Source organism: Pleurodeles waltl, chromosome 4_1 (genome assembly GCF_031143425.1).
Source record: "Pleurodeles waltl isolate 20211129_DDA chromosome 4_1, aPleWal1.hap1.20221129, whole genome shotgun sequence".
Classification (NCBI taxonomy): Eukaryota; Metazoa; Chordata; class Amphibia; order Caudata; family Salamandridae; genus Pleurodeles; species Pleurodeles waltl.
Genome location: NC_090442.1, coordinates 56298195 through 56321170, shown reverse-complemented (window position 1 = coordinate 56321170; position 22976 = coordinate 56298195). Strand labels below are relative to the sequence as shown.

At 52.7% G+C, this 22976-nt stretch overlaps 19 non-coding genes across 19 annotated transcripts; 5 read left to right on the top strand and 14 right to left on the bottom strand.

Moving 5' to 3' along the window:
• Positions 1-618: 618 nt before the first annotated feature.
• On the bottom strand, positions 619-692 carry TRNAN-GUU (transfer RNA asparagine (anticodon GUU)). The gene has a single exon. It is a non-coding gene; the product is annotated as a tRNA-Asn (tRNA).
• Positions 693-2398: 1706 nt separating this feature from the next.
• TRNAG-GCC (transfer RNA glycine (anticodon GCC)) lies at positions 2399-2469 on the top strand. The gene has a single exon. It is a non-coding gene; the product is annotated as a tRNA-Gly (tRNA).
• A 71-nt stretch (positions 2470-2540) lies between these two features.
• On the bottom strand, positions 2541-2612 carry TRNAW-CCA (transfer RNA tryptophan (anticodon CCA)). The gene has a single exon. It is a non-coding gene; the product is annotated as a tRNA-Trp (tRNA).
• A 253-nt stretch (positions 2613-2865) lies between these two features.
• Positions 2866-2939, bottom strand: TRNAN-GUU (transfer RNA asparagine (anticodon GUU)). The gene has a single exon. It is a non-coding gene; the product is annotated as a tRNA-Asn (tRNA).
• A 1848-nt stretch (positions 2940-4787) lies between these two features.
• TRNAW-CCA (transfer RNA tryptophan (anticodon CCA)) lies at positions 4788-4859 on the bottom strand. The gene has a single exon. It is a non-coding gene; the product is annotated as a tRNA-Trp (tRNA).
• Positions 4860-6889: 2030 nt separating this feature from the next.
• TRNAG-GCC (transfer RNA glycine (anticodon GCC)) lies at positions 6890-6960 on the top strand. The gene has a single exon. It is a non-coding gene; the product is annotated as a tRNA-Gly (tRNA).
• A 71-nt stretch (positions 6961-7031) lies between these two features.
• On the bottom strand, positions 7032-7103 carry TRNAW-CCA (transfer RNA tryptophan (anticodon CCA)). Its single transcript has one exon. It is a non-coding gene; the product is annotated as a tRNA-Trp (tRNA).
• A 253-nt stretch (positions 7104-7356) lies between these two features.
• Positions 7357-7430, bottom strand: TRNAN-GUU (transfer RNA asparagine (anticodon GUU)). Its single transcript has one exon. It is a non-coding gene; the product is annotated as a tRNA-Asn (tRNA).
• Positions 7431-9277: 1847 nt separating this feature from the next.
• TRNAW-CCA (transfer RNA tryptophan (anticodon CCA)) lies at positions 9278-9349 on the bottom strand. Its single transcript has one exon. It is a non-coding gene; the product is annotated as a tRNA-Trp (tRNA).
• A 253-nt stretch (positions 9350-9602) lies between these two features.
• TRNAN-GUU (transfer RNA asparagine (anticodon GUU)) lies at positions 9603-9676 on the bottom strand. The gene has a single exon. It is a non-coding gene; the product is annotated as a tRNA-Asn (tRNA).
• Positions 9677-11363: 1687 nt separating this feature from the next.
• On the top strand, positions 11364-11434 carry TRNAG-GCC (transfer RNA glycine (anticodon GCC)). Its single transcript has one exon. It is a non-coding gene; the product is annotated as a tRNA-Gly (tRNA).
• A 71-nt stretch (positions 11435-11505) lies between these two features.
• TRNAW-CCA (transfer RNA tryptophan (anticodon CCA)) lies at positions 11506-11577 on the bottom strand. The gene has a single exon. It is a non-coding gene; the product is annotated as a tRNA-Trp (tRNA).
• A 2033-nt stretch (positions 11578-13610) lies between these two features.
• Positions 13611-13681, top strand: TRNAG-GCC (transfer RNA glycine (anticodon GCC)). The gene has a single exon. It is a non-coding gene; the product is annotated as a tRNA-Gly (tRNA).
• A 2170-nt stretch (positions 13682-15851) lies between these two features.
• TRNAG-GCC (transfer RNA glycine (anticodon GCC)) lies at positions 15852-15922 on the top strand. The gene has a single exon. It is a non-coding gene; the product is annotated as a tRNA-Gly (tRNA).
• Positions 15923-18240: 2318 nt separating this feature from the next.
• Positions 18241-18312, bottom strand: TRNAW-CCA (transfer RNA tryptophan (anticodon CCA)). Its single transcript has one exon. It is a non-coding gene; the product is annotated as a tRNA-Trp (tRNA).
• Positions 18313-18565: 253 nt separating this feature from the next.
• Positions 18566-18639, bottom strand: TRNAN-GUU (transfer RNA asparagine (anticodon GUU)). The gene has a single exon. It is a non-coding gene; the product is annotated as a tRNA-Asn (tRNA).
• A 1845-nt stretch (positions 18640-20484) lies between these two features.
• TRNAW-CCA (transfer RNA tryptophan (anticodon CCA)) lies at positions 20485-20556 on the bottom strand. Its single transcript has one exon. It is a non-coding gene; the product is annotated as a tRNA-Trp (tRNA).
• Positions 20557-20809: 253 nt separating this feature from the next.
• On the bottom strand, positions 20810-20883 carry TRNAN-GUU (transfer RNA asparagine (anticodon GUU)). Its single transcript has one exon. It is a non-coding gene; the product is annotated as a tRNA-Asn (tRNA).
• A 1845-nt stretch (positions 20884-22728) lies between these two features.
• TRNAW-CCA (transfer RNA tryptophan (anticodon CCA)) lies at positions 22729-22800 on the bottom strand. The gene has a single exon. It is a non-coding gene; the product is annotated as a tRNA-Trp (tRNA).
• Positions 22801-22976: the final 176 nt, after the last annotated feature.

The following is a 22976-nucleotide window of genomic DNA, read 5'->3' as shown; positions in this document are numbered from 1 at the left end:
TCTCCTGCATCTGATTCCTGCCATCAGCATGTGAACGTTTGGCAGTCCAAGGCTTGCCATGCAAACTTTGTTCATAGGTGTCCCATGCGAATGCATGGGCCTCATCACTACTGTCTACGGCAGGGCTCTCTGCTCAGCCTATGTAAGTGAAGCATTGGTGGTTCAGTGGTAGAATTCTCGCCTGCCACGCGGTAGGCCCGGGTTCGATTCCCGGCCAATGCAAAGCGTCCTTCTTTTGGCTTTGCTTTAGAAGTCAGAGATATAGACTTGGTGGGGAAAAAAATGTCAAAGAGTGACCCCGACGTTATTTGAACATGCAACCTTCTGATCTGGAGTCAGACGTGCTACCGTTGCGCCACGAGGTCCCTGTGCATGCAGTTCTCAGCCCCGGATCAAGAAATGCTTCTGTGCCTTTTATTGGCCCTCAGTACGCCTGTGGTTAAAGTAGAAGGCTTGGTGGCCCGTTTCCAGTCCTATTGGTGGAAATGACTAGAGGTGAAGAGATGAGAGAAGATGGAAATGTTGAGATAGAGCATGTCACGCAGGCAAAGCGAGAGCTCTAAGAGCAAAGCCAGACAGCTGTGTTTTAATTCAGGACTTGATGTAGGCAAAAGCATACGTCCCTGGGTGGGCTTGAACCACCAACCTTTCGGTTAACAGCCGAACGCGCTAACCGATTGCGCCACAGAGACCAACCACCGCAGTGAGCGTGTTGGGACTCAATATATGTTTTTACCTTTGTGCTCCTGCCTGCAGCTCTAAGGTCCTGGCATAAGACAGGTAGGCTTAGACTCCATTGTGACATGTCTTACTTCTCTTAGAAGAAGGTTCTGAGTTGCCAGGCAGCTTATCTTCTGCCGGGCACACTTTCCTTTGCAGGCTTTCAGGTTGTGAATCCAGCACTGCTTAGGTGTCCATGTCAGACATGAGCAGCTCATTGAGCCCCACTGTGTGTTTTTTGTGGAGATACAACTCTCAGACTAGAGGGAGCAGGCGGGAAGTGGGTGAGACTCACACAGGGTGGGTGGGGCAGTTAAAGGATGTTATCTAATAGTGTAATCGAGGAGTTGGGTTTTTTGTGCACTACACTTTAACCAGCGATTCTTTCTAAAAGGAAATCCCAGAGCAGTACCCGCAATGAGTGGCATCCCCACACCCGAGGTTGCATTGTGGTAGCTGTTCCCTGAGCCCATAGCCCCTGTCCCCATGTCACCCTTTCTCCTCGTGTAACTCACCCCAGGTTCGGTGGCTCTGATACTTGCTGCTTCTGCTGCGCGATCATCCCCATGATCTGGGCCTTTGTACGAAATGTCATGTAAGATGACTTTATTCAGCACAGCGTTTGTCATTTGCTTGGTTGTCCTGTCACTGTTGGATGTTTTCTTGCGCAGACTACTGTCTAATGGTGGGAAGGCCACGAGACACGTGACTTTTCTCTTTCCTTGTTAGCATAGTTTCCTGCCACTGTCTTGGTGTGCTGCCAGCCTGTGAGACACGTGTCTTGCCCATCTCAGCTCCACTGTGGCATGTTAGATATGTCTTTGAGCAGAGTCCCGGTCCCAGAGCTGCTGCCTTCTCTGCACTCTGGCTTGTAAGACTGCAGGCAAAGGCCCTCCCTGGCCCCTCAGCCAGATAGATACATTTACCTGCAGGGCTCAGCTTTGGTGAAAGATATTGGCGAGAGAGAGGAAAGGGGACGGCCCGTGGTGCACCCCCTATTTTGCATAGAACCACAGCCTCCTGGGAGGGCAGAGACATGAGGGTTCTCAGGGAAAGCCCTCCCAGGAGTGTTGAAGGGCAGGACGTGAAACACAGCAATCCCGGAATGGCCTGGTCTAAGATGCCTGTGCAATAGGCCTGGCCCTAGGCTTCCGGGGCTCTTCCTCGGCAGAGGCCCCAGTGGTATGAGCCCGACCAGGGCTGTGCCCGACCAGGGCTGTAGGGCGCGTTGGGAGCGCGTTAGGGATGCGAAAGAGGGCGCAGGGCGCAGAACTCTGCCCGTTTCTCCCCAGGATTTTGGGGAGGACAGGGAATCTGGCCAGGTCAGTGACTAGGCTTTCCCAGAAGGAAAGTCCAGTGACAGTGGCATGTTGTGAAACACAAGATTGCTGGTGGTCTGGAGGGTGCTTTCTGTCAGCCACTTCTCCCGGGAGCAGCCAGAGAGCAGGCTGATGTCGTGCTCTGTCAAGCACAACACTGGCCCCAAACCACTGTCCTTAGCAAAAGCAGAAACATTCATAGTTTCAGTCTCCTGCATCTGATTCCTGCCATCAGCATGTGAACGTTTGGCAGTCCAAGGCTTGCCATGCAAACTTTGTTCATAGGTGTCCCATGCGAATGCATGGGCCTCATCACTACTGTCTACGGCAGGGCTCTCTGCTCAGCCTATGTAAGTGAAGCATTGGTGGTTCAGTGGTAGAATTCTCGCCTGCCACGCGGGAGGCCCGGGTTCGATTCCCGGCCAATGCAAAGCGCCCTTCTTTTGGCTTTGCTTTAGAAGTCAGAGATATAGACTTGGTGGGCAAAAAAATGTCAAAGAGTGACCCCGACGTGATTTGAACACGCAACCTTCTGATCTGGAGTCAGACGCGCTACCGTTGCGCCACGAGGTCCCTGTGCATGCGGTTCTCAGCCCCGGATCAAGAAATGCTTCTGTGCCTTTTATTGGCCCTCAGTACGCCTGTGGTTAAAGTAGAAGGCTTGGTGGCCCGTTTCCAGTCCTATTGGTGGAAATGACTAGAGGTGAAGAGATGAGAGAAGATAGAAATGTTGAGATAGAGCATGTCACGCAGGCAAAGCGAGAGCTCTAAGAGCAAAGCCAGACAGCTGTGTTTTAATTCAGGACTTGATGTAGGCAAAAGCATACGTCCCTGGGTGGGCTTGAACCACCAACCTTTCGGTTAACAGCCGAACGCGCTAACCGATTGCGCCACAGAGACCAACCACCGCAGTGAGCGTGTTGGGACTCAATATATGTTTTTACCTTTGTGCTCCTGCCTGCAGCTCTAAGGTCCTGGCATAAGACAGGTAGGCTTAGACTCCATTGTGACATGTCTTACTTCTCTTAGAAGAAGGTTCTGAGTTGCCAGGCAGCTTATCTTCTGCCGGGCACACTTTCCTTTGCAGGCTTTCAGGTTGTGAATCCAGCACTGCTTAGGTGTCCATGTCAGACATGAGCAGCTCATTGAGCCCCACTGTGTGTTTTTTGTGGAGATACAACTCTCAGACTAGAGGGAGCAGGCGGGAAGTGGGTGAGACTCACACAGGGTGGGTGGGGCAGTTAAAGGATGTTATCTAATAGTGTAATCGAGGAGTTGGGTTTTTTGTGCACTACACTTTAACCAGCGATTCTTTCTAAAAGGAAATCCCAGGGCAGTACCCGCAATGAGTGGCATCCCCACACCCGAGGTTGCATTGTGGTAGCTGTTCCCTGAGCCCATAGCCCCTGTCCCCATGTCGCCCTTTCTCCTCGTGTAACTCACCCCAGGTTCGGTGGCTCTGATACTTGCTGCTTCTGCTGCGCGATCATCCCCATGATCTGGGCCTTTGTACGAAATGTCATGTAAGATGACTTTATTCAGCACGGCGTTTGTCATTTGCTTGGTTGTCCTGTCACTGTTGGATGTTTTCTTGCGCAGACTACTGTCTAATGGTGGGAAGGCCACGAGACACGTGACTTTTCTCTTTCCTTGTTAGCATAGTTTCCTGCCACTGTCTTGGTGTGCTGCCAGCCTGTGAGACACGTGTCTTGCCCATCTCAGCTCCACTGTGGCATGTTAGATATGTCTTTGAGCAGAGTCCCGGTCCCAGAGCTGCTGCCTTCTCTGCACTCTGGCTTGTAAGACTGCAGGCAAAGGCCCTCCCTGGCCCCTCAGCCAGATAGATACATTTACCTGCAGGGCTCAGCTTTGGTGAAAGATATTGGCGAGAGAGAGGAAAGGGGACGGCCCGTGGTGCACCCCCTATTTTGCATAGAACCACAGCCTCCTGGGAGGGCAGAGACATGAGGGTTCTCAGGGAAAGCCCTCCCAGGAGTGTTGAAGGGCAGGACGTGAAACACAGCAATCCCGGAATGGCCTGGTCTAAGATGCCTGTGCAATAGGCCTGGCCCTAGGCTTCCGGGGCTCTTCCTCGGCAGAGGCCCCAGTGGTATGAGCCCGACCAGGGCTGTGCCCGACCAGGGCTGTAGGGCGCGTTGGGAGCGCGTTAGGGACGCGAAAGAGGGCGCAGGGCGCAGAACTCTGCCCGTTTCTCCCCAGGATTTTGGGGAGGACAGGGAATCTGGCCAGGTCAGTGACTAGGCTTTCCCAGAAGGAAAGTCCAGTGACAGTGGCATGTTGTGAAACACAAGATTGCTGGTGGTCTGGAGGGTGCTTTCTGTCAGCCACTTCTCCCGGGAGCAGCCAGAGAGCAGGCTGATGTCGTGCTCTGTCAAGCACAACACTGGCCCCAAACCACTGTCCTTAGCAAAAGCAGAAACATTCATAGTTTCAGTCTCCTGCATCTGATTCCTGCCATCAGCATGTGAACGTTTGGCAGTCCAAGGCTTGCCATGCAAACTTTGTTCATAGGTGTCCCATGCGAATGCATGGGCCTTATCACTACTGTCTACGGCAGGGCTCTCTGCTCAGCCTATGTAAGTGAAGCATTGGTGGTTCAGTGGTAGAATTCTCGCCTGCCACGCGGGAGGCCCGGGTTCGATTCCCAGCCAATGCAAAGCGCCCTTCTTTTGGCTTTGCTTTAGAAGTCAGAGATATAGACTTGGTGGGGAAAAAAATGTCAAAGAGTGACCCCGACGTGATTTGAACACGCAACCTTCTGATCTGGAGTCAGACGCGCTACCGTTGCGCCACGAGGTCCCTGTGCATGCAGTTCTCAGCCCCGGATCAAGAAATGCTTCTGTGCCTTTTATTGGCCCTCAGTACGCCTGTGGTTAAAGTAGAAGGCTTGGTGGCCCGTTTCCAGTCCTATTGGTGGAAATGACTAGAGGTGAAGAGATGAGAGAAGATGGAAATGTTGAGATAGAGCATGTCACGCAGGCAAAGCGAGAGCTCTAAGAGCAAAGCCAGACAGCTGTGTTTTAATTCAGGACTTGATGTAGGCAAAAGCATACGTCCCTGGGTGGGCTTGAACCACCAACCTTTCGGTTAACAGCCGAACGCGCTAACCGATTGCGCCACTGAGACCAACCACCACAGTGAGCGTGTTGGGACTCAATATATGTTTTTACCTTTGTGCTCCTGCCTGCAGCTCTAAGGTCCTGGCATAAGACAGGTAGGCTTAGACTCCATTGTGACATGTCTTACTTCTCTTAGAAGAAGGTTCTGAGTTGCCAGGCAGCTTATCTTCTGCCGGGCACACTTTCCTTTGCAGGCTTTCAGGTTGTGAATCCAGCACTGCTTAGGTGTCCATGTCAGACATGAGCAGCTCATTGAGCCCCACTGTGTGTTTTTTGTGGAGATACAACTCTCAGACTAGAGGGAGCAGGCGGGAAGTGGGTGAGACTCACACAGGGTGGGTGGGGCAGTTAAAGGATGTTATCTAATAGTGTAATCGAGGAGTTGGGTTTTTTGTGCACTACACTTTAACCAGCGATTCTTTCTAAAAGGAAATCCCAGGGCAGTACCCGCAATGAGTGGCATCCCCACACCCGAGGTTGCATTGTGGTAGCTGTTCCCTGAGCCCCTAGCCCCTGTCCCCATGTCGCCCTTTCTCCTCGTGTAACTCACCTCAGGTTCGGTGGCTCTGATACTTGCTGCTTCTGCGCGATCATCCCCATGATCTGGGCCTTTGTACGAAATGTCATGTAAGATGACTTTATTCAGCACAGCGTTTGTCATTTGCTTGGTTGTCCTGTCACTGTTGGATGTTTTCTTGCGCAGACTACTGTCTAATGGTGGGAAGGCCACGAGACACGTGACTTTTCTCTTTCCTTGTTAGCATAGTTTCCTGCCACTGTCTTGTTGTGCTGCCTGCCTGTGAGACACGTGTCTTGCCCATCTCAGCTCCACTGTGGCATGTTAGATATGTCTTTGAGCAGAGTCCCGGTCCCAGAGCTGCTGCCTTCTCTGCACTCTGGCTTGTAAGACTGCAGGCAAAGGCCCTCCCTGGCCCCTCAGCCAGATAGATACATTTACCTGCAGGGCTCAGCTTTGGTGAAAGATATTGGCGAGAGAGAGGAAAGGGGACGGCCCGTGGTGCACCCCCTATTTTGCATAGAACCACAGCCTCCTGGGAGGGCAGAGACATGAGGGTTCTCAGGGAAAGCCCTCCCAGGAGTGTTGAAGGGCAGGACGTGAAACACAGCAATCCCGGAATGGCCTGGTCTAAGATGCCTGTGCAATAGGCCTGGCCCTAGGCTTCCGGGGCTCTTCCTCGGCAGAGGCCCCAGTGGTATGAGCCCGACCAGGGCTGTGCCCGACCAGGGCTGTAGGGCGCGTTGGGAGCGCGTTAGGGATGCGAAAGAGGGCGCAGGGCGCAGAACTCTGCCCGTTTCTCCCCAGGATTTTGGGGAGGACAGGGAATCTGGCCAGGTCAGTGACTAGGCTTTCCCAGAAGGAAAGTCCAGTGACAGTGGCATGTTGTGAAACACAAGATTGCTGGTGGTCTGGAGGGTGCTTTCTGTCAGCCACTTCTCCCGGGAGCAGCCAGAGAGCAGGCTGATGTCGTGCTCTGTCAAGCACAACACTGGCCCCAAACCACTGTCCTTAGCAAAAGCAGAAACATTCATAGTTTCAGTCTCCTGCATCTGATTCCTGCCATCAGCATGTGAACGTTTGGCAGTCCAAGGCTTGCCATGCAAACTTTGTTCATAGGTGTCCCATGCGAATGCATGGGCCTCATCACTACTGTCTACGGCAGGGCTCTCTGCTCAGCCTATGTAAGTGAAGCATTGGTGGTTCAGTGGTAGAATTCTCGCCTGCCACGCGGGAGGCCCGGGTTCGATTCCCGGCCAATGCAAAGCGCCCTTCTTTTGGCTTTGCTTTAGAAGTCAGAGATATAGACTTGGTGGGCAAAAAAATGTCAAAGAGTGACCCCGACGTGATTTGAACACGCAACCTTCTGATCTGGAGTCAGACGCGCTACCGTTGCGCCACGAGGTCCCTGTGCATGCAGTTCTCAGCCCCGGATCAAGAAATGCTTCTGTGCCTTTTATTGGCCCTCAGTACGCCTGTGGTTAAAGTAGAAGGCTTGGTGGCCCGTTTCCAGTCCTATTGGTGGAAATGACTAGAGGTGAAGAGATGAGAGAAGATAGAAATGTTGAGATAGAGCATGTCACGCAGGCAAAGCGAGAGCTCTAAGAGCAAAGCCAGACAGCTGTGTTTTAATTCAGGACTTGATGTAGGCAAAAGCATACGTCCCTGGGTGGGCTTGAACCACCAACCTTTCGGTTAACAGCCGAACGCGCTAACCGATTGCGCCACAGAGACCAACCACCGCAGTGAGCTTTTGGGACTCAATATATGTTTTTACCTTTGTGCTCCTGCCTGCAGCTCTAAGGTCCTGGCATAAGACAGGTAGGCTTAGACTCCATTGTGACATGTCTTACTTCTCTTAGAAGAAGGTTCTGAGTTGCCAGGCAGCTTATCTTCTGCCGGGCACACTTTCCTTTGCAGGCTTTCAGGTTGTGAATCCAGCACTGCTTAGGTGTCCATGTCAGACATGAGCAGCTCATTGAGCCCCACTGTGTGTTTTTTGTGGAGATACAACTCTCAGACTAGAGGGAGCAGGCGGGAAGTGGGTGAGACTCACACAGGGTGGGTGGGGCAGTTAAAGGATGTTATCTAATAGTGTAATCGAGGAGTTGGGTTTTTTGTGCACTACACTTTAACCAGCGATTCTTTCTAAAAGGAAATCCCAGGGCAGTACCCGCAATGAGTGGCATCCCCACACCCGAGGTTGCATTGTGGTAGCTGTTCCCTGAGCCCATAGCCCCTGTCCCCATGTCACCCTTTCTCCTCGTGTAACTCACCCCAGGTTCGGTGGCTCTGATACTTGCTGCTTCTGCTGCGCGATCATCCCCATGATCTGGGCCTTTGTACGAAATGTCATGTAAGATGACTTTATTCAGCACGGCGTTTGTCATTTGCTTGGTTGTCCTGTCACTGTTGGATGTTTTCTTGCGCAGACTACTGTCTAATGGTGGGAAGGCCACGAGACACGTGACTTTTCTCTTTCCTTGTTAGCATAGTTTCCTGCCACTGTCTTGGTGTGCTGCCAGCCTGTGAGACACGTGTCTTGCCCATCTCAGCTCCACTGTGGCATGTTAGATATGTCTTTGAGCAGAGTCCCGGTCCCAGAGCTGCTGCCTTCTCTGCACTCTGGCTTGTAAGACTGCAGGCAAAGGCCCTCCCTGGCCCCTCAGCCAGATAGATACATTTACCTGCAGGGCTCAGCTTTGGTGAAAGATATTGGCGAGAGAGAGGAAAGGGGACGGCCCGTGGTGCACCCCCTATTTTGCATAGAACCACAGCCTCCTGGGAGGGCAGAGACATGAGGGTTCTCAGGGAAAGACCTCCCAGGAGTGTTGAAGGGCAGGACGTGAAACACAGCAATCCCGGAATGGCCTGGTCTAAGATGCCTGTGCAATAGGCCTGGCCCTAGGCTTCCGGGGCTCTTCCTCGGCAGAGGCCCCAGTGGTATGAGCCCGACCAGGGCTGTGCCCGACCAGGGCTGTAGGGCGCGTTGGGAGCGCGTTAGGGACGCGAAAGAGGGCGCAGGGCGCAGAACTCTGCCCGTTTCTCCCCAGGATTTTGGGGAGGACAGGGAATCTGGCCAGGTCAGTGACTAGGCTTTCCCAGAAGGAAAGTCCAGTGACAGTGGCATGTTGTGAAACACAAGATTGCTGGTGGTCTGGAGGGTGCTTTCTGTCAGCCACTTCTCCCGGGAGCAGCCAGAGAGCAGGCTGATGTCGTGCTCTGTCAAGCACAACACTGGCCCCAAACCACTGTCCTTAGCAAAAGCAGAAACATTCATAGTTTCAGTCTCCTGCATCTGATTCCTGCCATCAGCATGTGAACGTTTGGCAGTCCAAGGCTTGCCATGCAAACTTTGTTCATAGGTGTCCCATGCGAATGCATGGGCCTTATCACTACTGTCTACGGCAGGGCTCTCTGCTCAGCCTATGTAAGTGAAGCATTGGTGGTTCAGTGGTAGAATTCTCGCCTGCCACGCGGGAGGCCCGGGTTCGATTCCCAGCCAATGCAAAGCGCCCTTCTTTTGGCTTTGCTTTAGAAGTCAGAGATATAGACTTGGTGGGGAAAAAAATGTCAAAGAGTGACCCCGACGTGATTTGAACACGCAACCTTCTGATCTGGAGTCAGACGCGCTACCGTTGCGCCACGAGGTCCCTGTGCATGCAGTTCTCAGCCCCGGATCAAGAAATGCTTCTGTGCCTTTTATTGGCCCTCAGTACGCCTGTGGTTAAAGTAGAAGGCTTGGTGGCCCGTTTCCAGTCCTATTGGTGGAAATGACTAGAGGTGAAGAGATGAGAGAAGATGGAAATGTTGAGATAGAGCATGTCACGCAGGCAAAGCGAGAGCTCTAAGAGCAAAGCCAGACAGCTGTGTTTTAATTCAGGACTTGATGTAGGCAAAAGTATACGTCCCTGGGTGGGCTTGAACCACCAACCTTTCGGTTAACAGCCGAACGCGCTAACCGATTGCGCCACAGAGACCAACCACCGCAGTGAGCGTGTTGGGACTCAATATATGTTTTTACCTTTGTGCTCCTGCCTGCAGCTCTAAGGTCCTGGCATAAGACAGGTAGGCTTAGACTCCATTGTGACATGTCTTACTTCTCTTAGAAGAAGGTTCTGAGTTGCCAGGCAGCTTATCTTCTGCCGGGCACACTTTCCTTTGCAGGCTTTCAGGTTGTGAATCCAGCACTGCTTAGGTGTCCATGTCAGACATGAGCAGCTCATTGAGCCCCACTGTGTGTTTTTTGTGGAGATACAACTCTCAGACTAGAGGGAGCAGGCGGGAAGTGGGTGAGACTCACACAGGGTGGGTGGGGCAGTTAAAGGATGTTATCTAATAGTGTAATCGAGGAGTTGGGTTTTTTGTGCACTACACTTTAACCAGCGATTCTTTCTAAAAGGAAATCCCAGGGCAGTACCCGCAATGAGTGGCATCCCCACACCCGAGGTTGCATTGTGGTAGCTGTTCCCTGAGCCCCTAGCCCCTGTCCCCATGTCGCCCTTTCTCCTCGTGTAACTCACCTCAGGTTCGGTGGCTCTGATACTTGCTGCTTCTGCGCGATCATCCCCATGATCTGGGCCTTTGTACGAAATGTCATGTAAGATGACTTTATTCAGCACAGCGTTTGTCATTTGCTTGGTTGTCCTGTCACTGTTGGATGTTTTCTTGCGCAGACTACTGTCTAATGGTGGGAAGGCCACGAGACACGTGACTTTTCTCTTTCCTTGTTAGCATAGTTTCCTGCCACTGTCTTGTTGTGCTGCCTGCCTGTGAGACACGTGTCTTGCCCATCTCAGCTCCACTGTGGCATGTTAGATATGTCTTTGAGCAGAGTCCCGGTCCCAGAGCTGCTGCCTTCTCTGCACTCTGGCTTGTAAGACTGCAGGCAAAGGCCCTCCCTGGCCCCTCAGCCAGATAGATACATTTACCTGCAGGGCTCAGCTTTGGTGAAAGATATTGGCGAGAGAGAGGAAAGGGGACGGCCCGTGGTGCACCCCCTATTTTGCATAGAACCACAGCCTCCTGGGAGGGCAGAGACATGAGGGTTCTCAGGGAAAGCCCTCCCAGGAGTGTTGAAGGGCAGGACGTGAAACACAGCAATCCCGGAATGGCCTGGTCTAAGATGCCTGTGCAATAGGCCTGGCCCTAGGCTTCCGGGGCTCTTCCTCGGCAGAGGCCCCAGTGGTATGAGCCCGACCAGGGCTGTAGGGCGCGTTGGGAGCGCGTTAGGGACGCGAAAGAGGGCGCAGGGCGCAGAACTCTGCCCGTTTCTCCCCAGGATTTTGGGGAGGACAGGGAATCTGGCCAGGTCAGTGACTAGGCTTTCCCAGAAGGAAAGTCCAGTGACAGTGGCATGTTGTGAAACACAAGATTGCTGGTGGTCTGGAGGGTGCTTTCTGTCAGCCACTTCTCCCGGGAGCAGCCAGAGAGCAGGCTGATGTCATGCTCTGTCAAGCACAACACTGGCCCCAAACCACTGTCCTTAGCAAAAGCAGAAACATTCATAGTTTCAGTCTCCTGCATCTGATTCCTGCCATCAGCATGTGAACGTTTGGCAGTCCAAGGCTTGCCATGCAAACTTTGTTCATAGGTGTCCCATGCGAATGCATGGGCCTCATCACTACTGTCTACGGCAGGGCTCTCTGCTCAGCCTATGTAAGTGAAGCATTGGTGGTTCAGTGGTAGAATTCTCGCCTGCCACGCGGGAGGCCCGGGTTCGATTCCCGGCCAATGCAAAGCGCCCTTCTTTTGGCTTTGCTTTAGAAGTCAGAGATATAGACTTGGTGGGGAAAAAAATGTCAAAGAGTGACCCCGACGTGATTTGAACACGCAACCTTCTGATCTGGAGTCAGACGCGCTACCGTTGCGCCACGAGGTCCCTGTGCATGCATTTCTCAGCCCCGGATCAAGAAATGCTTCTGTGCCTTTTATTGGCCCTCAGTACGCCTGTGGTTAAAGTAGAAGGCTTGGTGGCCCGTTTCCAGTCCTATTGGTGGAAATGACTAGAGGTGAAGAGATGAGAGAAGATAGAAATGTTGAGATAGAGCATGTCACGCAGGCAAAGCGAGAGCTCTAAGAGCAAAGCCAGACAGCTGTGTTTTAATTCAGGACTTGATGTAGGCAAAAGCATACGTCCCTGGGTGGGCTTGAACCACCAACCTTTCGGTTAACAGCCGAACTCGCTAACCGATTGCGCCACAGATACCAACCACCGCAGTGAGCGTGTTGGGACTCAATATATGTTTTTACCTTTGTGCTCCTGCCTGCAGCTCTAAGGTCCTGGCATAAGACAGGTAGGCTTAGACTCCATTGTGACATGTCTTACTTCTCTTAGAAGAAGGTTCTGAGTTGCCAGGCAGCTTATCTTCTGCCGGGCACACTTTCCTTTGCAGGCTTTCAGGTTGTGAATCCAGCACTGCTTAGGTGTCCATGTCAGACATGAGCAGCTCATTGAGCCCCACTGTGTGTTTTTTGTGGAGATACAACTCTCAGACTAGAGGGAGCAGGCGGGAAGTGGGTGAGACTCACACAGGGTGGGTGGGGCAGTTAAAGGATGTTATCTAATAGTGTAATCGAGGAGTTGGGTTTTTTGTGCACTACACTTTAACCAGCGATTCTTTCTAAAAGGAAATCCCAGGGCAGTACCCGCAATGAGTGGCATCCCCACACCCGAGGTTGCATTGTGGTAGCTGTTCCCTGAGCCCATAGCCCCTGTCCCCATGTCGCCCTTTCTCCTCGTGTAACTCACCCCAGGTTCGGTGGCTCTGATACTTGCTGCTTCTGCTGCGCGATCATCCCCATGATCTGGGCCTTTGTACGAAATGTCATGTAAGATGACTTTATTCAGCACGGCGTTTGTCATTTGCTTGGTTGTCCTGTCACTGTTGGATGTTTTCTTGCGCAGACTACTGTCTAATGGTGGGAAGGCCACGAGACACGTGACTTTTCTCTTTCCTTGTTAGCATGGTTTCCTGCCACTGTCTTGGTGTGCTGCCAGCCTGTGAGACACGTGTCTTGCCCATCTCAGCTCCACTGTGGCATGTTAGATATGTCTTTGAGCAGAGTCCCGGTCCCAGAGCTGCTGCCTTCTCTGCACTCTGGCTTGTAAGACTGCAGGCAAAGGCCCTCCCTGGCCCCTCAGCCAGATAGATACATTTACCTGCAGGGCTCAGCTTTGGTGAAAGATATTGGCGAGAGAGAGGAAAGGGGACGGCCCGTGGTGCACCCCCTATTTTGCATAGAACCACAGCCTCCTGGGAGGGCAGAGACATGAGGGTTCTCAGGGAAAGCCCTCCCAGGAGTGTTGAAGGGCAGGACGTGAAACACAGCAATCCCGGAATGGCCTGGTCTAAGATGCCTGTGCAATAGGCCTGGCCCTAGGCTTCCGGGGCTCTTCCTCGGCAGAGGCCCCAGTGGTATGAGCCCGACCAGGGCTGTGCCCGACCAGGGCTGTAGGGCGCGTTGGGAGCGCGTTAGGGACGCGAAAGAGGGCGCAGGGCGCAGAACTCTGCCCGTTTCTCCCCAGGATTTTGGGGAGGACAGGGAATCTGGCCAGGTCAGTGACTAGGCTTTCCCAGAAGGAAAGTCCAGTGACAGTGGCATGTTGTGAAACACAAGATTGCTGGTGGTCTGGAGGGTGCTTTCTGTCAGCCACTTCTCCCGGGAGCAGCCAGAGAGCAGGCTGATGTCGTGCTCTGTCAAGCACAACACTGGCCCCAAACCACTGTCCTTAGCAAAAGCAGAAACATTCATAGTTTCAGTCTCCTGCATCTGATTCCTGCCATCAGCATGTGAACGTTTGGCAGTCCAAGGCTTGCCATGCAAACTTTGTTCATAGGTGTCCCATGCGAATGCATGGGCCTCATCACTACTGTCTACGGCAGGGCTCTCTGCTCAGCCTATGTAAGTGAAGCATTGGTGGTTCAGTGGTAGAATTCTCGCCTGCCACGCGGGAGGCCCGGGTTCGATTCCCGGCCAATGCAAAGCGCCCTTCTTTTGGCTTTGCTTTAGAAGTCAGAGATATAGACTTGGGGAAAAAAATGTCAAAGAGTGACCCCGACGTGATTTGAACACGCAACCTTCTGATCTGGAGTCAGACGCGCTACTGTTGCGCCACGAGGTCCCTGTGCATGCAGTTCTCAGCCCCGGATCAAGAAATGCTTCTGTGCCTTTTATTGGCCCTCAGTACCCCTGTGGTTAAAGTAGAAGGCTTGGTGGCCCGTTTCCAGTCCTATTGGTGGAAATGACTAGAGGTGAAGAGATGAGAGAAGATGGAAATGTTGAGATAGAGCATGTCACGCAGGCAAAGCGAGAGCTCTAAGAGCAAAGCCAGACAGCTGTGTTTTAATTCAGGACTTGATGTAGGCAAAAGCATACGTACCTGGGTGGGCTTGAACCACCAACCTTTCGGTTAACAGCCGAACGCGCTAACCGATTGCGCCACAGAGACCAACCACCGCAGTGAGCGTGTTGGGACTCAATATATGTTTTTACCTTTGTGCTCCTGCCTGCAGCTCTAAGGTCCTGGCATAAGACAGGTAGGCTTAGACTCCATTGTGACATGTCTTACTTCTCTTAGAAGAAGGTTCTGAGTTGCCAGGCAGCTTATCTTCTGCCGGGCACACTTTCCTTTGCAGGCTTTCAGGTTGTGAATCCAGCACTGCTTAGGTGTCCATGTCAGACATGAGCAGCTCATTGAGCCCCACTGTGTGTTTTTTGTGGAGATACAACTCTCAGACTAGAGGGAGCAGGCGGGAAGTGGGTGAGACTCACACAGGGTGGGTGGGGCAGTTAAAGGATGTTATCTAATAGTGTAATCGAGGAGTTGGGTTTTTTGTGCACTACACTTTAACCAGCGATTCTTTCTAAAAGGAAATCCCAGGGCAGTACCCGCAATGAGTGGCATCCCCACACCCGAGGTTGCATTGTGGTAGCTGTTCCCTGAGCCCCTAGCCCCTGTCCCCATGTCGCCCTTTCTCCTCGTGTAACTCACCTCAGGTTCGGTGGCTCTGATACTTGCTGCTTCTGCGCGATCATCCCCATGATCTGGGCCTTTGTACGAAATGTCATGTAAGATGACTTTATTCAGCACAGCGTTTGTCATTTGCTTGGTTGTCCTGTCACTGTTGGATGTTTTCTTGCGCAGACTACTGTCTAATGGTGGGAAGGCCACGAGACACGTGACTTTTCTCTTTCCTTGTTAGCATAGTTTCCTGCCACTGTCTTGTTGTGCTGCCTGCCTGTGAGACACGTGTCTTGCCCATCTCAGCTCCACTGTGGCATGTTAGATATGTCTTTGAGCAGAGTCCCGGTCCCAGAGCTGCTGCCTTCTCTGCACTCTGGCTTGTAAGACTGCAGGCAAAGGCCCTCCCTGGCCCCTCAGCCAGATAGATACATTTACCTGCAGGGCTCAGCTTTGGTGAAAGATATTGGCGAGAGAGAGGAAAGGGAACGGCCCGTGGTGCACCCCCTATTTTGCATAGAACTACAGCCTCCTGGGAGGGCAGAGACATGAGGGTTCTCAGGGAAAGCCCTCCCAGGAGTGTTGAAGGGCAGGACGTGAAACACAGCAATCCCGGAATGGCCTGGTCTAAGATGCCTGTGCAATAGGCCTGGCCCTAGGCTTCCGGGGCTCTTCCTCGGCAGAGGCCCCAGTGGTATGAGCCCGACCAGGGCTGTGCCCGACCAGGGCTGTAGGGCGCGTTGGGAGCGCGTTAGGGACGCGAAAGAGGGCGCAGGGCGCAGAACTCTGCCCGTTTCTCCCCAGGATTTTGGGGAGGATAGGGAATCTGGCCAGGTCAGTGACTAGGCTTTCCCAGAAGGAAAGTCCAGTGACAGTGGCATGTTGTGAAACACAAGATTGCTGGTGGTCTGGAGGGTGCTTTCTGTCAGCCACTTCTCCCGGGAGCAGCCAGAGAGCAGGCTGATGTCGTGCTCTGTCAAGCACAACACTGGCCCCAAACCACTGTCCTTAGCAAAAGCAGAAACATTCATAGTTTCAGTCTCCTGCATCTGATTCCTGCCATCAGCATGTGAACGTTTGGCAGTCCAAGGCTTGCCATGCAAACTTTGTTCATAGGTGTCCCATGCGAATGCATGGGCCTCATCACTACTGTCTACGGCAGGGCTCTCTGCTCAGCCTATGTAAGTGAAGCATTGGTGGTTCAGTGGTAGAATTCTCGCCTGCCACGCGGGAGGCCCGGGTTCGATTCCCGGCCAATGCAAAGCACCCTTCTTTTGGCTTTGCTTTAGAAGTCAGAGATATAGACTTGGTGGGCAAAAAAATGTCAAAGAGTGACCCCGACATGATTTGAACACGCAACCTTCTGATCTGGAGTCAGACGCGCTACCGTTGCGCCACGAGGTCCCTGTGCATGTAGTTTTCAGCCCCGGATCAAGAAATGCTTCTGTGCCTTTTATTGGCCCTCAGTACGCCTGTGGTTAAAGTAGAAGGCTTGGTGGCCCGTTTCCAGTCCTATTGGTGGAAATGACTAGAGGTGAAGAGATGAGAGAAGATGGAAATGTTGAGATAGAGCATGTCACGCAGGCAAAGCGAGAGCTCTAAGAGCAAAGCCAGACAGCTGTGTTTTAATTCAGGACTTGATGTAGGCAAAAGCATACGTACCTGGGTGGGCTTGAACCACCAACCTTTCGGTTAACAGCCGAACGCGCTAACCGATTGCGCCACAGAGACCAACCACCGCAGTGAGCGTGTTGGGACTCAATATATGTTTTTACCTTTGTGCTCCTGCCTGCAGCTCTAAGGTCCTGGCATAAGACAGGTAGGCTTAGACTCCATTGTGACATGTCTTACTTCTCTTAGAAGAAGGTTCTGAGTTGCCAGGCAGCTTATCTTCTGCCGGGCACACTTTCCTTTGCAGGCTTTCAGGTTGTGAATCCAGCACTGCTTAGGTGTCCATGTCAGACATGAGCAGCTCATTGAGCCCCACTGTGTGTTTTTTGTGGAGATACAACTCTCAGACTAGAGGGAGCAGGCGGGAAGTGGGTGAGACTCACACAGGGTGGGTGGGGCAGTTAAAGGATGTTATCTTATAGTGTAATCGAGGAGTTGAGTTTTTTGTGCACTACACTTTAACCAGCGATTCTTTCTAAAAGGAAATCCCAGGGCAGTACCCGCAATGAGTGGCATCCCCACACCCGAGGTTGCATTGTGGTAGCTGTTCCCTGAGCCCATAGCCCCTGTCCCCATGTCGCCCTTTCTCCTCGTGTAACTCACCCCAGGTTCGGTGGCTCTGATACTTGCTGCTTCTGCTGCGCGATCATCCCCATGATCTGGGCCTTTGTACGAAATGTCATGTAAGATGACTTTATTCAGCACGGCGTTTGTCATTTGCTTGGTTGTCCTGTCACTGTTGGATGTTTTCTTGCGCAGACTACTGTCTAATGGTGGGAAGGCCACGAGACACGTGACTTTTCTCTTTCCTTGTTAGCATAGTTTCCTGCCACTGTCTTGTTGTGCTGCCTGCCTGTAAGACACGTGTCTTGCCCATCTCAGCTCCACTGTGGCATGTTAGATATGTCTTTGAGCAGAGTCCCGGTCCCAGAGCTGCTGCCTTCTCTGCACTCTGGCTTGTAAGACTGCAGGCAAAGGCCCTCCCTGGCCCCTCAGCCAGATAGATACATTTACCTGCAGGGCTCAGCTTTGGTGAAAGATATTGGCGAGAGAGAGGAAAGGGGACGGCCCGTGGTGCACCCCCTATTTTGCATAGAACCACAGCCTCCTGGGAGGGCAGAGACATGAGGGTTCTCAGGGAAAGCCCTCCCAGGAGTGTTGATGGGCAGGACGTGAAACACAGCAATCCCGGAATGGCCTGGTCTAAGATGCCTGTGCAATAGGCCTGGCCCTAGGCTTCCGGGGCTCTTCCTCGGCAGAGGCCCCAGTGGTATGAGCCCGACCAGGGCTGTGCCCGACCAGGGCTGTAGGGCGCGTTGGGAGCGTGTTAGGGACGCGAAAGAGGGCGCAGGGCGCAGAACTCTGCCCGTTTCTCCCCAGGATTTTGGGGAGGACAGGGAATCTGGCCAGGTCAGTGACTAGGCTTTCCCAGAAGGAAAGTCCAGTGACAGTGGCATGTTGTGAAACACAAGATTGCTGGTGGTCTGGAGGGTGCTTTCTGTCAGCCACATCTCCCGGGAGCAGCCAGAGAGCAGGCTGATGTCGTGCTCTGTCAAGCACAACACTGGCCCCAAACCACTGTCCTTAGCAAAAGCAGAAACATTCATAGTTTCAGTCTCCTGCATCTGATTCCTGCCATCAGCATGTGAACGTTTGGCAGTCCAAGGCTTGCCATGCAAACTTTGTTCATAGGTGTCCCATGCGAATGCATGGGCCTCATCACTACTGTCTACGGCAGGGCTCTCTGCTCAGCCTATGTAAGTGAAGCATTGGTGGTTCAGTGGTAGAATTCTCGCCTGCCACGCGGTAGGCCCGGGTTCGATTCCCGGCCAATGCAAAGCGTCCTTCTTTTGGCTTTGCTTTAGAAGTCAGAGATATAGACTTGGTGGGGAAAAAAATGTCAAAGAGTGACCCCGACGTGATTTGAACACGCAACCTTCTGATCTGGAGTCAGACGCGCTACCGTTGCGCCACGAGGTCCCTGTGCATGCAGTTCTCAGCCCCGGATCAAGAAATGCTTCTGTGCCTTTTATTGGCCCTCAGTACGCCTGTGGTTAAAGTAGAAGGCTTGGTGGCCCGTTTCCAGTCCTATTGGTGGAAATGACTAGAGGTGAAGAGATGAGAGAAGATAGAAATGTTGAGATAGAGCATGTCATGCAGGCAAAGCGAGAGCTCTAAGAGCAAAGCCAGACAGCTGTGTTTTAATTCAGGACTTGATGTAGGCAAAAGCATACGTCCCTGGGTGGGCTTGAACCACCAACCTTTCGGTTAACAGCCGAACGCGCTAACCGATTGCGCCACAGAGACCAACCACCGCAGTGAGCGTGTTGGGACTCAATATATGTTTTTACCTTTGTGCTCCTGCCTGCAGCTCTAAGGTCCTGGCATAAGACAGGTAGGCTTAGACTCCATTGTGACATGTCTTACTTCTCTTAGAAGAAGGTTCTGAGTTGCCAGGCAGCTTATCTTCTGCCGGGCACACTTTCCTTTGCAGGCTTTCAGGTTGTGAATCCAGCACTGCTTAGGTGTCCATGTCAGACATGAGCAGCTCATTGAGCCCCACTGTGTGTTTTTTGTGGAGATACAACTCTCAGACTAGAGGGAGCAGGCGGGAAGTGGGTGAGACTCACACAGGGTGGGTGGGGCAGTTAAAGGATGTTATCTAATAGTGTAATCGAGGAGTTGGGTTTTTTGTGCACTACACTTTAACCAGCGATTCTTTCTAAAAGGAAATCCCAGGGCAGTACCCGCAATGAGTGGCATCCCCACACCCGAGGTTGCATTGTGGTAGCTGTTCCCTGAGCCCATAGCCCCTGTCCCCATGTCACCCTTTCTCCTCGTGTAACTCACCCCAGGTTCGGTGGCTCTGATACTTGCTGCTTCTGCTGCGCGATCATCCCCATGATCTGGGCCTTTGTACGAAATGTCATGTAAGATGACTTTATTCAGCACGGCGTTTGTCATTTGCTTGGTTGTCCTGTCACTGTTGGATGTTTTCTTGCGCAGACTACTGTCTAATGTTGGGAAGGCCACGAGACACGTGACTTTTCTCTTTCCTTGTTAGCATAGTTTCCTGCCACTGTCTTGGTGTGCTGCCAGCCTGTGAGACACGTGTCTTGCCCATCTCAGCTCCACTGTGGCATGTTAGATATGTCTTTGAGCAGAGTCCCGGTCCCAGAGCTGCTGCCTTCTCTGCACTCTGGCTTGTAAGACTGCAGGCAAAGGCCCTCCCTGGCCCCTCAGCCAGATAGATACATTTACCTGCAGGGCTCAGCTTTGGTGAAAGATATTGGCGAGAGAGAGGAAAGGGGACGGCCCGTGGTGCACCCCCTATTTTGCATAGAACCACAGCCTCCTGGGAGGGCAGAGACATGAGGGTTCTCAGGGAAAGCCCTCCCAGGAGTGTTGAAGGGCAGGACGTGAAACACAGCAATCCCGGAATGGCCTGGTCTAAGATGCCTGTGCAATAGGCCTGGCCCTAGGCTTCCGGGGCTCTTCCTCGGCAGAGGCCCCAGTGGTATGAGCCCGACCAGGGCTGTGCCCGACCAGGGCTGTAGGGCGCGTTGGGAGCGCGTTAGGGACGCGAAAGAGGGCGCAGGGCGCAGAACTCTGCCCGTTTCTCCCCAGGATTTTGGGGAGGACAGGGAATCTGGCCAGGTCAGTGACTAGGCTTTCCCAGAAGGAAAGTCCAGTGACAGTGGCATGTTGTGAAACACAAGATTGCTGGTGGTCTGGAGGGTGCTTTCTGTCAGCCACTTCTCCCGGGAGCAGCCAGAGAGCAGGCTGATGTCGTGCTCTGTCAAGCACAACACTGGCCCCAAACCACTGTCCTTAGCAAAAGCAGAAACATTCATAGTTTCAGTCTCCTGCATCTGATTCCTGCCATCAGCATGTGAACGTTTGGCAGTCCAAGGCTTGCCATGCAAACTTTGTTCATAGGTGTCCCATGCGAATGCATGGGCCTCATCACTACTGTCTACGGCAGGGCTCTCTGCTCAGCCTATGTAAGTGAAGCATTGGTGGTTCAGTGGTAGAATTCTCGCCTGCCATGCGGGAGGCCCGGGTTCGATTCCCGGCCAATGCAAAGCGCCCTTCTTTTGGCTTTGCTTTAGAAGTCAGAGATATAGACTTGGGGAAAAAAATGTCAAAGAGTGACCCCGACGTGATTTGAACACGCAACCTTCTGATCTGGAGTCAGACGCGCTACCGTTGCGCCACGAGGTCCCTGTGCATGCAGTTCTCAGCCCCGGATCAAGAAATGCTTCTGTGCCTTTTATTGGCCCTCAGTACGCCTGTGGTTAAAGTAGAAGGCTTGGTGGCCCGTTTCCAGTCCTATTGGTGGAAATGACTAGAGGTGAAGAGATGAGAGAAGATAGAAATGTTGAGATAGAGCATGTCATGCAGGCAAAGCGAGAGCTCTAAGAGCAAAGCCAGACAGCTGTGTTTTAATTCAGGACTTGATGTAGGCAAAAGCATACGTCCCTGGGTGGGCTTGAACCACCAACCTTTCGGTTAACAGCCGAACGCGCTAACCGATTGCGCCACAGAGACCAACCACCGCAGTGAGCGTGTTGGGACTCAATATATGTTTTTACCTTTGTGCTCCTGCCTGCAGCTCTAAGGTCCTGGCATAAGACAGGTAGGCTTAGACTCCATTGTGACATGTCTTACTTCTCTTAGAAGAAGGTTCTGAGTTGCCAGGCAGCTTATCTTCTGCCGGGCACACTTTCCTTTGCAGGCTTTCAGGTTGTGAATCCAGCACTGCTTAGGTGTCCATGTCAGACATGAGCAGCTCATTGAGCCCCACTGTGTGTTTTTTGTGGAGATACAACTCTCAGACTAGAGGGAGCAGGCGGGAAGTGGGTGAGACTCACACAGGGTGGGTGGGGCAGTTAAAGGATGTTATCTAATAGTGTAATCGAGGAGTTGGGTTTTTTGTGCACTACACTTTAACCAGCGATTCTTTCTAAAAGGAAATCCCAGGGCAGTACCCGCAATGAGTGGCATCCCCACACCCGAGGTTGCATTGTGGTAGCTGTTCCCTGAGCCCATAGCCCCTGTCCCCATGTCACCCTTTCTCCTCGTGTAACTCACCCCAGGTTCGGTGGCTCTGATACTTGCTGCTTCTGCTGCGCGATCATCCCCATGATCTGGGCCTTTGTACGAAATGTCATGTAAGATGACTTTATTCAGCACGGCGTTTGTCATTTGCTTGGTTGTCCTGTCACTGTTGGATGTTTTCTTGCGCAGACTACTGTCTAATGGTGGGAAGGCCACGAGACACGTGACTTTTCTCTTTCCTTGTTAGCATAGTTTCCTGCCACTGTCTTGGTGTGCTGCCAGCCTGTGAGACACGTGTCTTGCCCATCTCAGCTCCACTGTGGCATGTTAGATATGTCTTTGAGCAGAGTCCCGGTCCCAGAGCTGCTGCCTTCTCTGCACTCTGGCTTGTAAGACTGCAGGCAAAGGCCCTCCCTGGCCCCTCAGCCAGATAGATACATTTACCTGCAGGGCTCAGCTTTGGTGAAAGATATTGGCGAGAGAGAGGAAAGGGGACGGCCCGTGGTGCACCCCCTATTTTGCATAGAACCACAGCCTCCTGGGAGGGCAGAGACATGAGGGTTCTCAGGGAAAGCCCTCCCAGGAGTGTTGAAGGGCAGGACGTGAAACACAGCAATCCCGGAATGGCCTGGTCTAAGATGCCTGTGCAATAGGCCTGGCCCTAGGCTTCCGGGGCTCTTCCTCGGCAGAGGCCCCAGTGGTATGAGCCCGACCAGGGCTGTGCCCGACCAGGGCTGTAGGGCGCGTTGGGAGCGCGTTAGGGACGCGAAAGAGGGCGCAGGGCGCAGAACTCTGCCCGTTTCTCCCCAGGATTTTGGGGAGGACAGGGAATCTGGCCAGGTCAGTGACTAGGCTTTCCCAGAAGGAAAGTCCAGTGACAGTGGCATGTTGTGAAACACAAGATTGCTGGTGGTCTGGAGGGTGCTTTCTGTCAGCCACTTCTCCCGGGAGCAGCCAGAGAGCAGGCTGATGTCGTGCTCTGTCAAGCACAACACTGGCCCCAAACCACTGTCCTTAGCAAAAGCAGAAACATTCATAGTTTCAGTCTCCTGCATCTGATTCCTGCCATCAGCATGTGAACGTTTGGCAGTCCAAGGCTTGCCATGCAAACTTTGTTCATAGGTGTCCCATGCGAATGCATGGGCCTCATCACTACTGTCTACGGCAGGGCTCTCTGCTCAGCCTATGTAAGTGAAGCATTGGTGGTTCAGTGGTAGAATTCTCGCCTGCCATGCGGGAGGCCCGGGTTCGATTCCCGGCCAATGCAAAGCGCCCTTCTTTTGGCTTTGCTTTAGAAGTCAGAGATATAGACTTGGGGAAAAAAATGTCAAAGAGTGACCCCGACGTGATTTGAACACGCAACCTTCTGATCTGGAGTCAGACGCGCTACCGTTGCGCCACGAGGTCCCTGTGCATGCAGTTCTCAGCCCCGGATCAAGAAATGCTACTGTGCCTTTTATTGGCCCTCAGTACCCCTGTGATTAAAGTAGAAGGCTTGGTGGCCCGTTTCCAGTCCTATTGGTGGAAATGACTAGAGGTGAAGAGATGAGAGAAGATGGAAATGTTGAGATAGAGCATGTCAC